We start from the raw sequence: 14,965 nt of genomic DNA, 5'->3' as shown, positions 1-14,965 counted from the left end.
AATTCAACTTCTTCATTTTACAGAGGAGAAATTTGAAGCCCAGGAAGGGCAAGTGACTTGTCCAAAGTCATTTAACTATCTGTGGCAAAGTCTAGAACTCACCGCCCCGGCTCCTCATCTCGCTGCATTTTCCTGCCTGCGCGATTTAGGTTTCACTGTGCTAAGAAGGCAGCTACTTTGAGTTGCTTCTACCAGGAATTCCTTGTGTTAGTCTAGTTATTTGCTGGCCCAGTCTTCTGCTAAGAACTACCAACGTCACAAGCCTGAAAACAGAAACACTTCGATGAATATCAGTGTTGTTCATTCTCCACCTCAGGTCCTGATGACACAGGAAGGAAGGTCTCTCCCCTCCCGCCTGGGTACCTCCAAGGTCCCATGACTGACATATCCCTTGCTCTGAGAACAGGGCCAGGAGTGCCCCGTGGAATCCTGCCCTCAAAAAGTCAGGTTCACTTCAAACATTCCAAAGGTCAGACGTTAAGAAGGAAATGGCCTGGAAGCCAAACTAGAGAATTCCAAAAAGGTTATTTCAGAGCATAGATGCAGGGTTTTTAATTTTTCTGTAGAAGTGCCCTAATACTTTGCAAATACTAGGCCCAGGATTTCATTAATATGATGCATGGCAAGAAACACTCTAGTGTTTGGCAGGTTTTTACTCGAGGTATGTTGGTGGTCTTATTAGCGGCAGTGAGAGCTGACATCAAGTTCTTGCTCCCCACCAGCTGTCCATCTAAACCCTCAGAATAGGAGGAAGACCCTAGGATTCTCCTTTTACACATGAGTCCCCCGAAGTTAAGAGAAGGTAAGCAAATTGCCCAATGTCAGCCTTACCCTACAGGGTAAGTGGAGGATCTGTAAATACCCAAGGATGTCTGAGTCCAGAACTCATGATCTTAGCCACACAATTACACTGCCCCTAGTAAGGGCTCCTCACACCCAATACCATATCACCTCTTTTTCTAGAAGATCCTGTGTTTAAGTTGAACTGCCTTGAAAATATCAAAATGTTCAGATTTATGACTATTTTCCCAGCACTGCTGTACACTGTGAAACAGCTGCTGTGTCATTAAATAGATGGCCACTCAGGCAGGCCTATTATTGATATTGATCAGGGTCTCCTTGTGGTCTTTTATGCTTTTGTTACTCAATAGAAAGTTCATCAAGAATTACTTAGGGATCCTTGACCTTTGCTCCCTCCACACAGGATGGAGTTGTGTATGCCATTTCCTAAATAAATAATTACAAGGATAAATAACATATTACCCTATTAAGGATTTGTTCAGGTGGTTTGGTCCAACTGTGGGCTGGTGTGGGGTAGGGGAGAGATTGATTTTATTTTTTTAAGGTTTAGAAAACTTTATTTTCCTGCTTCACCTTTTTTCACCTCTGAGCTGCAACTAATTCAGGCCATTCTTTAATTCCTAAAATTGTTCAGTTTCAGTACTAGCCAGAACATTATTCATATCTAATCCAGCGTTCCCATTACTGTTTGTACTATGATGCTCAAAGTGAGACTTCACTGCTGACATATTTCTTATCATGTGTTGTATTAATGAAATTCTGTGTTTATAAACTATAGTTCAGTTTTTATTTTTAAAAGATTAAAAAAAAAGAAATTCTGTGCCTCTTTTGTAAAATATTATGGTATATATATACACACACACACATAAAATTTCAAGCCCTGTGTCTAAGTTCAATAAACTGGAGTAATATAAGGTTATCTGTGGCAAAATATCACTCATATTCTGAGATGATTTCCTGATGAGGAGAGGAAAGACTGCAATCATTCAAACATCAGAAATTTCCCCAAACCTAGACTATACCCTGTTGATGGCTGCCGGATGGTGACATTCTCCATCAAGCATGTCAGGGTGAAGAAAATAAAGTTTGGAGCTACTGTTCTTGCTCAGTGCCCTCACATTACAGATGTGGAAACGAAAGCTCAGAAAGGTCAGTAACTCGACCAAGGTCACCTGGGGGGATAGGGTCCAAGGAAAAAAGCCAGGGAGCGGGAAACTAGAACCAGAGCCTACAGGGAGAGGAAGCCTTGGAGAAGCTTGTCAGCTTCTGGTATCTAGTGCACTGTGCAGCAGCGCTCAGTAAACATCTCTCTCTAATTGGATCTGCACTTGTTTTCCATTATTGCTGTCACAAACCACCACAAATTTTACAGCTTAAACAACCCCAAAATATTATCTTACAGTTCTGGAGGTCGGAAGTCTGCCATGAGTCTCACCAGGCTAACAGCAAGGTGTCGGTAAGGCTGCATTCCTTTCCACGGGGTCTAGGGGAGGAGCTGTTATCTTGCCATGTGGGTTGGTAAAATCTAGTTCTTTGCAGGTTTAGGATCAAGGTTCCAGATTTTTTGCTGATTGCCCACTGCGAGCCCTTCCCAGCTTTTAAAGTCAGCTGTATGCTGTATTCCTGGGCTCCCAGACCCCTTCCTCTATGTCCTTGTCATGTTGCATATCTCTGACCTTCCTCCATGAGCACAGCTGGGAAGGTCTTCCATTTTCAAGGATGCATGCGATGAAAATGGGTCCATCTGGATATTCCAGAATGCTCTTCCCTCTCATAGTCCTTACTGTTAATCACATCTGCAGTCCCTTTAGCCGTGTACGGTAGCCTATCACAGGGTCCAGGGATTAGGACGTGGCAGTTCCTGAGGGCCACTGCGCTGCCTGCCGGTCCCATCCTTCTAGTACGGCGCCTCTGCTGCACCCCCAAAGCTGACGTCAGCGTGACTCTCCAGTCCTCCAGTGGGTGGACCTTCGTAACCGGCCTTCTTCCTCCCATTACCTCTCCCTCTCAGACCCACTGGGTCAACTTCCTGCAAGGCACAGGGTTACCAACATCACTCACCTGTTGAAAATAGTGGATGACTCCTCCCCATTCACTTCACTGCATGGAACTCACCTCGGCTTCCAAGGCCTTGGGTGATGTGGCATTTGGTTGCAGCCTTCTGTGTCATTCACATCACCACACATCCCTCTTGCAACCCATTTCCTTCTGCCACAGGGGCCACTTAATCTTCCCCACATGCATCTCTTTCCCACATCTGTACCTTTACCTACGTTATTTTCTCTGCCTGGACTGTCTTATGCCCTCATCTCTAAATTTCCTACTCCAAATGTTTTTTTCAAACTCAATGTAAGCATCACTTCTTGAAGCCTTCCCTGTTTCCTTCTGCCATCATTAACACTGGAAATACATTTTTCTTCTGATTTCTCAGACTTTTTTTTACCCCTTTTCATTGACACTCAGCATGTTCTGGTTTTCTGTTGCTATAGGACAAACCACACCAAAATGTAGCATCTTAATATCATTGTAGGATTATCATTATAGGATTTTCTGATCAAAAATCTGGTCATGGCATAGCAGGGTTGGCATATCCTTGTTCCATGATTTTTGGAAGCTCAGCCAAGTAGACTCGGGTATTTCTTGTGCTCACTCTCTCCACAGAGTGTTTTCACGTTCCTAGCTTGGGCTTCTTCCCCGCCCGGTGGCTCCTGAGGAGCTGGAATATGATAGGGTGGTTCAAAGCCCCAGCAGACCCAAATAGAAGCTTCTTATCCCTCCAAAGGCAGGCGTGGGTCTAGCATAGCATCACTTCTGCCTTACTTTATTGCCCAAAGCAGCCATACACCAGATTCAAGGGAAGGAGACATGGAGCCTCATGTCCTTTGGGGGTAGTAGCGAAGAATTTGATAGCATCTTCTGAGTAACAAAATGATTTTCTAGGTGCTGTGATACTTGCCTGATCTTTTCTCCAAGACTATGAGCTCAGAGTGGGATGCATTTAGTAGATCCCATGGTACCTAGTGCAGGGCTTTGCTCACAAGTGCTCAGTAATTTTTGCTGTATTAATGGTTAAATATGTTAGCAGATTCTTCTTGCCAAAGATAACCACACCTAGTTTTATATCCCATAGAGTGAGGAAAGATTGGGGTGAGGGGAAGCTAGAATTCTGTTTCTTAAGGCCACTCAAAAGGTTTCAAAAATATACATATATAAAATAGATGACTGTGTTCTTTAGAGGGCAGGTGGTAGTTAATACCACGTAGTATTTATGACGTGAATTATGGGTCATCAATTTGAGGTTATATTGAACCAATCTTTCTAATTAGATTCCAATGAAGCACCTGCTTTCTGTCAAGCTCCAGCCCATGAGTGGGAAAGTCACACAGAAACCCATTTCACATCGATTTTCAATGATGCTTCATAGTTTGTTTTGCTGATACAGTTAAAATTTAAGTCTGTAAAACCCAAATAGCTAAAGTGCTTACCATAAAGTAGGTTTTTATCAGCTCTCTGCTCCAAGGTTGCATAGCATCAGCTTTTGGAAATTAAAACCCTCTGCTTAAATATACAATTTCCTTCCAAAATGCATTTAGCAGCATCCCTTCCAATGTTAACCATTGCGGTATCATGAGAAAACACTACCTTTCTTTTTTGTAAGAAGAGCATTGAAAAGCTTTGCAGAACTCTTTTTTTTGATTAGTAATAGTAATAATAATCATAATAAGGCAATTATAGTTTTATAAAAAGGAAATTGTTAGAAGGCAGTGTGACAAATAAGGAAGCATGGACTTGAAGAAGAGAACTCTAATTGCCTAATTGCTCAGGGCTTTACAAACCAGAGCAAATAACATCTAACTTAAGCATTGTTGAAAGGATTGAATGGACAGTGCCCATTTCAGGCAGCTAGTAAATGCTATCCATTAGCATCTTTATTTTTTAGTGATTTCTTAGTAAAGATATTGCCCCTAAAGAATGTATAATCCAGGAATAAGGAGAAAACAAAAAGAAGGAGCAGGAGAAGGGTGAGGAGGAGGAGGACAACGAAGGCATAAAATTATGAAAGATTCAGAGTAGACGAGGGGGTAAGGGGCATCGGGCGATGCATTGGGGTGCTGGTGGGGGTCAGTGGTTTCTTCAGAAAGGATGTCGGCTTTGAAGGGTTTCAACTGAGAGATTGAACGTGCAAATACACAATGGCAAGGCCATCCATGTTCGCAGAATTCTGACCCACAGCCTCTGCAGCCACTATCCTAGAAAGCCAACCAGCCTCTGCATTCATTGGCTCAGAAGAGTTGAGACTCAGTTGACTGTCAACGTCTCTATTTTTTGCCCCCATTCCCAGCTCAGGACTCACCAGGAAAAGCTAAACATGCTTGCACACCACATAAACTGCCCCACTTCCAGGTGACCAGCCCCCACTGTCCCCCGGGCGATACCGTCAACTAGAGCACAGCAGAATCCTTCCCTTTGTCCAGAGCTTTTCCGTTTCCCTGACAGCCTTTGAGGCCGTGCCAAACAGAAGTGATGGTGGCTGACTCCCTTGTGTGTTAGTGTCCTTGGGCTCCCATAACGTATCACCACCAACTGGGGGGCTTAAAACCGAAATATATTCTTCGATGATCTGGAAGCCAGAAGCCCACGCAGGGCCGTGTTCCCTTTGAGGGCACCGAGGGCGAATCGGTCCTGTGTGTTTCCCAAGCTGCTGGTGTGACCACTGAGCCCTGGTGCTCCTCGGCTTGCAGGTGCCCGGGAGCACTGGTCTCACCCCAGCCTGTGCCCCATCGTCCCGTGGTGTCTTCCTTGTGTGTCTGTATGTCTTTCTCTTGTTAGGAGGAGACTCATCATGTTGGGTTGGGAACCCACCCTACCCCATATGACCTCATTTTTAACGTAACTATATCTGCAATGACCCTGTTTCCAAATAAGATTGCATTGTGTGTGTGAGGAACTGGGAAGGACATGAATCTTGGGGGGACACTGTCTAACCCAGTCCACCTTATAGCCAGCCCTAAATAAATAGCCATTTATCTCCACATGACTTGGGAGGAAAGTAGCAAATGGCTGGTAAGTTGAGGAGGAAAAATGGTTAGGGAAATTGAGGGCATGTAGTATGGTAAGCCATCTGCTGTGACAAGCAAACAGTCCCCACAGTGTGATGGCTTACGTTTATTCCTCACTCACATCATATTGTTTGGGAGGAAGAGGGGAGCAAATGTCGGGGAAGTGACTGATGTAAGGACCAAGGCTTCTCCATCGTAGGCTCTTTTCACTTCTACGCAGTGTGCTGTGAAACCACGCCTCTTCTAAGGGAGGCGAGGAAATGCAGCAGAGCTGGGTGCCAGGACGAAGAGGAGAACACTGACTGGTGGTGACCTGAAGCCTAATTGTGCAGAAGGGAAAGGCCCGTCTCCTCTGATCGCACTACTGTCCCCGTCCTCCGGGCTAATGTACCAGAAACCCCAAACTGCAAGCTTCCTGGGGGACCCCTCTGAGGGCTGCTCTCTGAGCTATGCCTACCTCCTGCCCCATCTTTACTCTGCTTCCCCTTATCAGTACGACACTGAGCAGTTCCTAAAGGATGCATCGTTCTTCTGAGGGGGAATTTACAATCCACCAAGAGATCTAGATTTCCCCCAAAGGATTGAATCTCTAATGGTAAAATCACAGCCCTCAGAAGTAAGACTCAGGGTGGAGTTAGGGAAGAAGATGCTTCAGGAAGGGCCCTTTTAATCACAGTGAGTAAAGCCCCTTAATCCTTCCCTAAGAGCTAGGCTAGCCTTGGAGGGCACTAACCGAAGGGGCTCAGTGGTCAGGTATATGGGTTTTAGACAGACCTTGATCCCTAGCTTAGCCATTTACCAGCTGTGTGAACCAGCACATGTTTCTTTAACATCACTGATTCTTGGTTGCCTCATTTATAAAATGGGGCAAAAAAAACACACCCCAAAACAACTTCACTGCTCGCCCGTGAGAATCAAATGAGGTAAGTGATAGCCATTGGTAGCCAGTAAGGGTAGCTTACTTGATTTTTTTCCAGTGGCCATGGGAGCGAAGCTTTAAAATCCCCAATTCTAAGTTTCTAAATATCCAAATACATCATCCAACACATACGTCCTTTTGTTCTGTTGGCAGTTCCAGCATGGTGGGACCCTACTGTCCTCATCTCTGTGTTCCACTACCCACTGGGCTCACCCACCAGCCCAGTGCCTTGTAGGTAGCATGCTCAATAGCAGCTCAACTAAAGCTCCAGGGGGTGAAGCACAAGAAAGTGATCCTTGAACCATTTTAATGACTTTTAATTATTGCAATCAATGGAACGTAGTTAATACCTTGAGAAAAGCAGGGCTCTCCGTCAGATAGCAGGTCTCAACTCTGGAATTCTGCATTTAGCCATCACTACCTTGCCCCAGTGCCCACCGGACCATACCATGTTGCTTGAAAGGGACACACAGAGGACACAGCGTCCACCACTCAGCCTCAGGCTTCAGCCTCCAGGGTAGAACCGTGGCTATCATTTGTCTTAACATAACTCCCTTCCACCTGAGAATTGGTGTGGTGGAGTCCACATAGGGCCAGCAGCACTGGGGGCGTGGCGACGTTCAGGAGAGAAGTTGATCCTGTGTGTTCCGTCTTTGCAGGGTCAGCCATCGTGGGCAACCCGGGCCAGGTGGTTTCCCACATGTGTGTGCTTGTGCTCATCTGTAAGGAGCCAGTTTTCTTCACATCCTGATGAGGCACAGCATCTAAGAGCTGCTTTAATGTCTGATTTATTTACCTAAAAGAAAATAATGCTCTGGTTGTCTAAGCTTTCCGTGAGGAAATGTAGAAAACCTCAGTGTAGCCCAAGATGCTGTATCTACTCTCTAAATGATAAGTATGCCTAACTCCAAGACGCATGCGCACTGTTTGCTTGTAGCCATCCTACTTCAGATCCCACTCAAGTCTTGGGTATTTAGGAAACACGATCTGTCCTAGACAAGAGAAATCAGATCATTGTTCAAGTTTTTTCCATTTTTGTTTCATTTCTGTGACTTAAAACTTATGTGGGCAGGGGCTGGGAAATATATTATCTCGGTAGCCCCCGAGCTTAGCATAATGAAAAGTTTGCAAGAGACCATCTAAAGAAACATGAGTTGTGCTATTGGAGAGTTTTGGCCAGTCATTTATCCGGGTATTCATCCTGTGATGTGCCATTTACTGTTTAGACACTGAAACAGCACAGAACACAGACAAGCCCCCTGCTCGCATGCAGTTTGTATTTTAGCAGAGGAACAGCCACAACATGAAAATAAACTGATATATGAACAAGAAAATCTTAAAATTGTAAAAAGTGTTACTGTGTAATTTTAAAAGGTGATGGGAGAGTGGGAGGGGGCAACTTTAGCTACACGAGTCCGGAGAGGTGTCCGAGAAGCTGAAAGCTGAGCTGTGGTGGAGGCGTTAGAACCCCAGCTCTGCTGCTTACATACAAACTGTGTGACATTGGGTGAGTGATTTAACTTCTCTGTGCTGCAGATCCCTCATTTGTAAAGTGGGGCTGCTACTAACCAAGTTAAGGATTTCTGTGGCATTAAATGTTAAATGAGAATACAGAGCATTTAGTAAGTGCTGCGATTAGCTGCTGCTATTATTGAGCAAAAATGTCTTTTGGCACATGTGGATACTGGGCCCCACCCCCAGAGGTCCAGATTCAGTGAGTCTAGGGTGGGGCACAGGAATCTGTCACAAGGTGTGAGCCACACGTTGAGAAATACCGCCCCAGGAAGACAGGTGCGGGGCCATCTGGCCTGGCAACGTGACCTGACCTAAGGCGTTGATAAACAGTAACTAGTTATCATTGAATAGGCAAAGTCTGGGGGTGGGACTTTTTTTTTTCTTTCCCATGCAAGCCCAAGCCTGGACCTGAACAAGAAATGGAGATGGACAGAAGGATGGGCATGGGGTGGGCTTCAAACAAACCCCACTCTGTGAGAAGAATAATACTAAGTCCTCTCTCACTGTAGGCAGGGGCCTATGCAGCTGAAGTTATATACAGAAAAACAGTTCTCTTCCTTACCTCTCTGTGAATCCAAGAATTTCTGTGTGTTTCTCTCTACCCCTTATCCTCTGGATAACAGAATCCTTGTATTACACTTCACAGAGGAAATATTACAAAGAGAGATGGGCCTTTCTTCCTCTGCCCTCCCCCATTAGCCAGGGCCAGGAAGGTAACAGAGTCAGGCAGGCCTGGTGTGAGACAATAGAGAGTGGTGAGGACTGTGGTGAACCAGACCATGCATGCTGCACCCAAGGGGCCAGCTGCTGCTCCTCTCCAGCCAATTGCAGTCATGCAGGAATGCAGACCGAGAATGGCCAGATTTTCCAATTTTCTAAAGAAGCCACATATCCAGATTTTTATGCAATATATTCCCATTAATAAACATTGGCAAATCATTCAATTTTTTTTTTTTTTTAAACCCATGTGGGCCAAACAAAACACATCTGCTGGCTGGATCCAGCCTGTGGGTGGGCCTCCAGTTTGCAAATCCTGGTCTAGACGGAATAATTCAAGCTTTGGGACCTGCACCTGTGGCCTGCTGGAGGGACAGGATCTCTCCTAGGACACTGGTCCTCATCCTTAGCACACCTGAGGAGAGAAAAGCTATATCGTGACGCTCAGGTTCCATACACACAGGTTCTGATTTGATAGGTCCAGGTGGAGCTCCCCAGGGAAAACAGAGATGAGCTATGTTGGGCAAGGGTAGGACCAACAAGGAGTGTTTGGAGAGGGGGGTGGTCTTCCAGAAGTCTGAAAAACAAGCCCTGTAATGGCGTTAACTCTCTGTCCTTCCCCTTGGCCTATAGGGAGCAGCCCTCTTCAAAACAATTATGAAGAGTTTGGCATTATTAAGTTGGTCTTCCCATTTCCACCACACACCTCCAGGCTATCACTAAGTTCTCAGAGCCTAGCACAGCTTCCCTAGGTGGTGGGGGTCACAGTCAGGGTTATGGTTTTGGTGGGGGAAATAAGGGACACAGTAAAGGGAGCTCCCCGTCTCCTTTGTGGGAGCCTCCTGGCTCCCCCCTACTAATGCCCACAGAACAGCAGCATCCCCCTGACCAGGCTGAAGCCTGGGGGCTCCAGGTGACAGCCGGCAGCCCAGAGGGAAGATTCTGGAGCACAGGAGCCCTGTCAGGTTGCCCCAGCTGCAGAGTTAAGGCCTATCACCTCTTTCCCAAGCATTCTGGAGTAACATGACCCTTATAGTTGGGGGGGAGGGTGGGGGTGGATGCTTGTGTGATGGTTTCCTTTTTAATTGTTGATACCTACCCCAGTGTTTGGCCCATGGTGGGCTATAAATAAATGCCTATTGCAGAATAGGACAGAAAATGAAGGCTCAATGGCTGTCTTTACTGCCTTTCTGCCTCTGGAGGCAATTCTTACTCTCTCCCTCCCTATAAGCAAAAGGGGTTGGGGGAGGATTGTATGGGAACTGGGTCCACTAAACTTTGTTTTCCATTAGTTGCTGGGCTTTCCAGCAAGTTCACGAGTTGCCAGGGTGGTTTCATACAAAGGCTTCACTCACATGTATTAATTGGCCTTTAACACACAGGAAGACACCAGTGAGGTTTTATAGTGTGTGGCGGTTTTTGAACCAGGAACCAGATTCCTGGTGTTCCCTGCACCCACTAGTCTCCCTTTGAAGTTAACAGGAGCCCTGCTCAGGGTGTCTACAGAGGAACGGGGATCTGGTCTAAGTGAATTGTTAGGAAAATGTTTTAAAATACTAAAGTGAGATTAAGTTACCCAGAGAAAATACATTTTGACCAGAAGAAACTGCAATCAGAACCATCTGAAGGGGGTCCTGTGGTCAGAGAAAAGAAAACGTATTTAAAAAATTCAATTAATGCATTCAGTTGCCTCAGAGGAAATAAAGAACCGTTGTCTTTTACATGTTTCAAATATGAATTGCCAATTAATGATGCGATTGGCAAATTACTCTACAATTAAAAACAGAAATGTTGTTTGAGGCAATTAGAATAATTGTCATATGTTAATTATGGGTTGATGGATTTTTGCATGCTGCCAGCAATTACCTTTTGAGTCTGAGCTTTTCTGAACAGAATCCAAATCCATAAAGAGGTTGATAAAATAAGGACTGTCTTCCTTGTTGGCATGTCTTCCATATTTTTAGTGTCTTTTAAGGTATGTAATTATTTTTAATTAGGTCTCCAGAAGACATTTTCTTAATGCTTGTTTTACTAGGTCACCATTAAAAGAACCTCGTAACCAATATGAAAGGAAAAGGGAAGAGAAGGAATACAGACGTGGAAGTCAGGCAAACCTTAGTTTAGATGTTTACTAGCTGGGTACTTTGGGCAAATTGATTAGCCTTTCTGAACTTCAAAGGAAAATACATACTTTACAGGGTTGCCAGGAGGTCTCTATGAGATAGTGTTTATATATCTCCAAGATTGTGCATGGTGCATAGCGATGCTCAATAAAAGTAGTTACTGTTTTTCTAGAAAGAGTGGAGATATCCTTTCAAGCAGAGGTATCCTCATAACTATTTCATTCTAGTAAAATCCTTTCAGCTGCTATTCTAGCCATCCTGATTATGCCCTGCATTTGTACTGGAGTGGTCATTGACACTAAAGTCACTGTGATTGTGCCCCCCCTGGGGTTGTGCTGTATACAACCTTCACAACTATCCATGGCTGCTCTGCCTGCAACCAGAGTCCTAAATTCACATTCTTTAAAATGTCCTGTGTGTGTTTATTAGACTTTTGCCTAGTTGGACTTTTCTCAGCACTGTCATTCAGGGTTTAGTAGAGTTCTACCTGCAGACTTAATGTGGCATGCAGGTTGTTTTGTAAATAAAGTTTTATTGGAATGCAGTTATACTTGTTTATTTACATATTGTCTATGAATACTTCTGAGTTCCAGTAACAGAGTTGCAGCAAAGACTATATGGCCCACAAAGCTGAAAATATTTCACTGTGTGGCCCTATAGTTGAGGAACGTTGTTGATCCCTAGTATTGATGATTATCTAGCCAAATATATGTTTATCTTACTTCCAAGGGGAGTTCATAGCAAATACCTGGTTTTTTGTTTGTTCGTTTTTCCCTCTCGCATCTCTCAGGTTACTGGACCAAGAGGTGGGGTGGATGTTTTTCCTGATTCTCATTGCCACTTTCTCCTTCCTTCCCCAAATCTCTATAGCTGTGAAACTCATGATTTTAGATTATCCCATCTACTACCCCCTTCTGGTGGCAGTCATCTACTGATCCTTGAAAATTTTAGCTCCTGGGGTATTGTCACTCTCTCAGTAATCTTCCCATCACAATTCTTGGTAATTTTCTGAACCATTCTTCATAAAAGATCTTTCTGTTAGCTGGTCTCTCGAATCTTGAATCAGATACTTGCAAGTAATTTCACTTTCTTCAGTGTTGAGCACCTACTTTCAGTGTGCCAGACCTCCCTCCTGCACACACTCTCAGCTAGTTATTCCCACAGTCACCCCCAACCTAGTCTTTATCAGTTGGAGCAAGTCCCGCCCAGTTAAGGCTCCCAGCTCACCTCCTGTAGCTCTCCAACTTCAGTGGCTTCCAGCCCAGCTGGCACCTATTCCGCTATCCCCCTGCTTTGGCACTGTCCCTCACCCCTTTCTGTCTTCAGTTCCCTTGATTCCGAGCTTAGACTTCACAGCCTTGTGTTAGAATGACTAGATAGTCCTCTTGCCCCTTCGTGGCTTCGTAATTCTCCTCCGACAAAACCTCAGCCCTGGTTATGTCCAGTGCTGGAGCACGCCTGCATCTGAGCAAAGGAACTTGACTAAAGAGACACACCCAGCCGTGCTGACTGGTGTCACTTTAAGGCATGCCCTCTAACCTCGAGTGGACATTAATGCTCCCTGGTAATTTTACTCCGTTTCCCTTTCTTCCTATCTCAGAGATGATTACTTCTCACGGCTCCTTAAACCTCCAACTCCTCTACCCTTATTCTCTCTCTCTCTCTCAGTGATTTTGCCTCCTATTTCACTAAGGAAGAGAAGCGACCGGAAGAGAGCACCCACAGACTCCCACCACCATAGCTGCCCGCTTCTTGGCCAACCTCTTCCAGTTTGCCCAAGGTCCTGTGGTCCCGGCTAAGACCAGCATCTTCATTTGTCCACTGGACTCCATCCCTCTTGCCTATTCAAGACCATGGTTCCCACACGTTTTGCCTTCCTTTAGTGTATTATTGGTTCTTTCCATTCCGTACAAGAATATTTCCATTATAAATATCACACTCTCTCTCCCTTCTCAAAATAAAGCAAAACAAACTCTCTCGACTGCACTTCTTCTTCCAGCTCCCACCCCATTTCTCTGCTCCCTTTCTGGCACAACTCCTCAAAAGTGCTGTCCAGTCACCAGTTTTTATCTTCAGCTATCTCTTTAACACTCTAACCATGCTTTTGTTACCTTTACTCACCAGAACTGGTCTTGTCAAGGTGACACATGAAATCTCTATTGCCAAATCCAGGGGTGAGTGCTGAGGTTGGCATTCTCCCTTTGACCTTCCAGAAGTGCTTGACACAGGTGACTGTTGCTTTCACTTAGCTTCCAGAACACCATGTTCTCCTCAAGGAGAGGGTAAAGGACCATCTGGTGGCCCCTGGTGCACTTGGTTTGATTGTGTTGCATGCAGGAGTAGACTCCCTTTATAGAAGCCTCACCCTTGTAAAACGGAGCCTTTATCTGAAGAGGAGATGGCCTTCCTGTTCCCCGATGCCTAGTTAAACCTAGTGGCTAAGAGGATGTCGGATAGGAGGTAGGGAGAGGAGGTGGTCCTGAGTTGAGTCTTATTCCACCATTTATGAGCTTGTGGGCTTGGCCAGGTTACCTGTACTTTTCCAAGCCTCAGTTTTCTCATTTATAAAGTGTAAATGGGAATGCCTACTGCAGTGGGTTGTTGTGAAGAATAAATGAATTCATGTTAGAGAAAGCCTCGGATCATGGTTGCAAATTCAAATGCCTGCCAGGCTGGGCAGGCAGGAACTATAAATTAAGACAGGCAGTAGATGCCTACCTCCTCAAGGTAGTTCAAATTCATATTTTGAAAATAAGTACTAGGCCTAAAAAATCCCACCAGGAGGAGAAGTTTAGCCTAGCTTCTGACCTGGTTGGTGGCTGAAACATGCTAAGTATTGGTTAATATTAGATTCCCTTTCTTCTGGAAACCCAACTTAACTAGTTCATCATTCAGTCCACTTACTACTCACGCCCATGACATTCATTCAACATGTCTGCCCTGATTCCACACCAGGCGCTGAGCAAGGTAGGGCGCCGGTCCCTCCCCTCAGGCTCCAGGACAGGCTGACTCTGCAAGTACCTGCAAACTGTGAAAAATGCCATGAAAACATGGAGATGAGATTTTTTAGAAAGGTAGGAGAGGAACTGAGACTATCTACGATAATAAAAATCAAGTTTGGCTAAGAGCTTGGGTTCTGGAGTCTGATTTACTAGCTGGGTGACCTTAGACAGATTACAGCAGTGCCCCCTTATCCACGGTTTTTCTTTCTGTGGTTTCAGTGACCCGTGGTCAGCCATGGTCTGGAGGCAGGTGATCCAACTTCTGATGTAGGTTCAGAAGGTCAGTGGCAGCCTAACGTCGCATCTCCGTGCCTACGTCATTCGCCCACCCTCATCTCCTCATGTAGACATTTTATCATCTTGCATCATCACGAGATGAGGGGTGAGTACAATATAATAAGACATTTTGAGAGAGAGAGATGACATTCCTATAACTTTTATCACAGAATATTATTATAATTGTTCTATTTTACTAATAGCTATTGTTGCTTATCTTTTACTGTACCTAATTTATAAATTAAGCTTTACCATAGGTATATATATATATATATAGGAAAAATGATAGTATCTGTAGGTTTTGGTACTATCAGGCATCTTCAGGCATCCACTGGAGGCCTTAGAACAAATCCCCTGCAGATAAAGGGGAAGCGCTGTACTCAGCCTTTCTGTGCCTTAGTGTTCAGTTTTATAAATTGAAGATAAAAATAGTTCCAACCTCATAGGGCTGTTGCATTTAAAGCACTCACGTCATTCCCTGACACATTGTTGGCGCTCACATAGGTTAGCTATTTTTCAGCAAAGGGTTCTGGAAGTGGACTTGGAAGCTAG

The sequence above is a fragment of the Manis javanica genome, chromosome 3, assembly GCF_040802235.1.
Source record: "Manis javanica isolate MJ-LG chromosome 3, MJ_LKY, whole genome shotgun sequence".
In the NCBI taxonomy this organism is placed as follows: domain Eukaryota; kingdom Metazoa; phylum Chordata; class Mammalia; order Pholidota; family Manidae; genus Manis; species Manis javanica.
The sequence above is the reverse complement of the archived record's forward strand: the minus strand, read 5'-3'. Positions refer to the sequence as shown.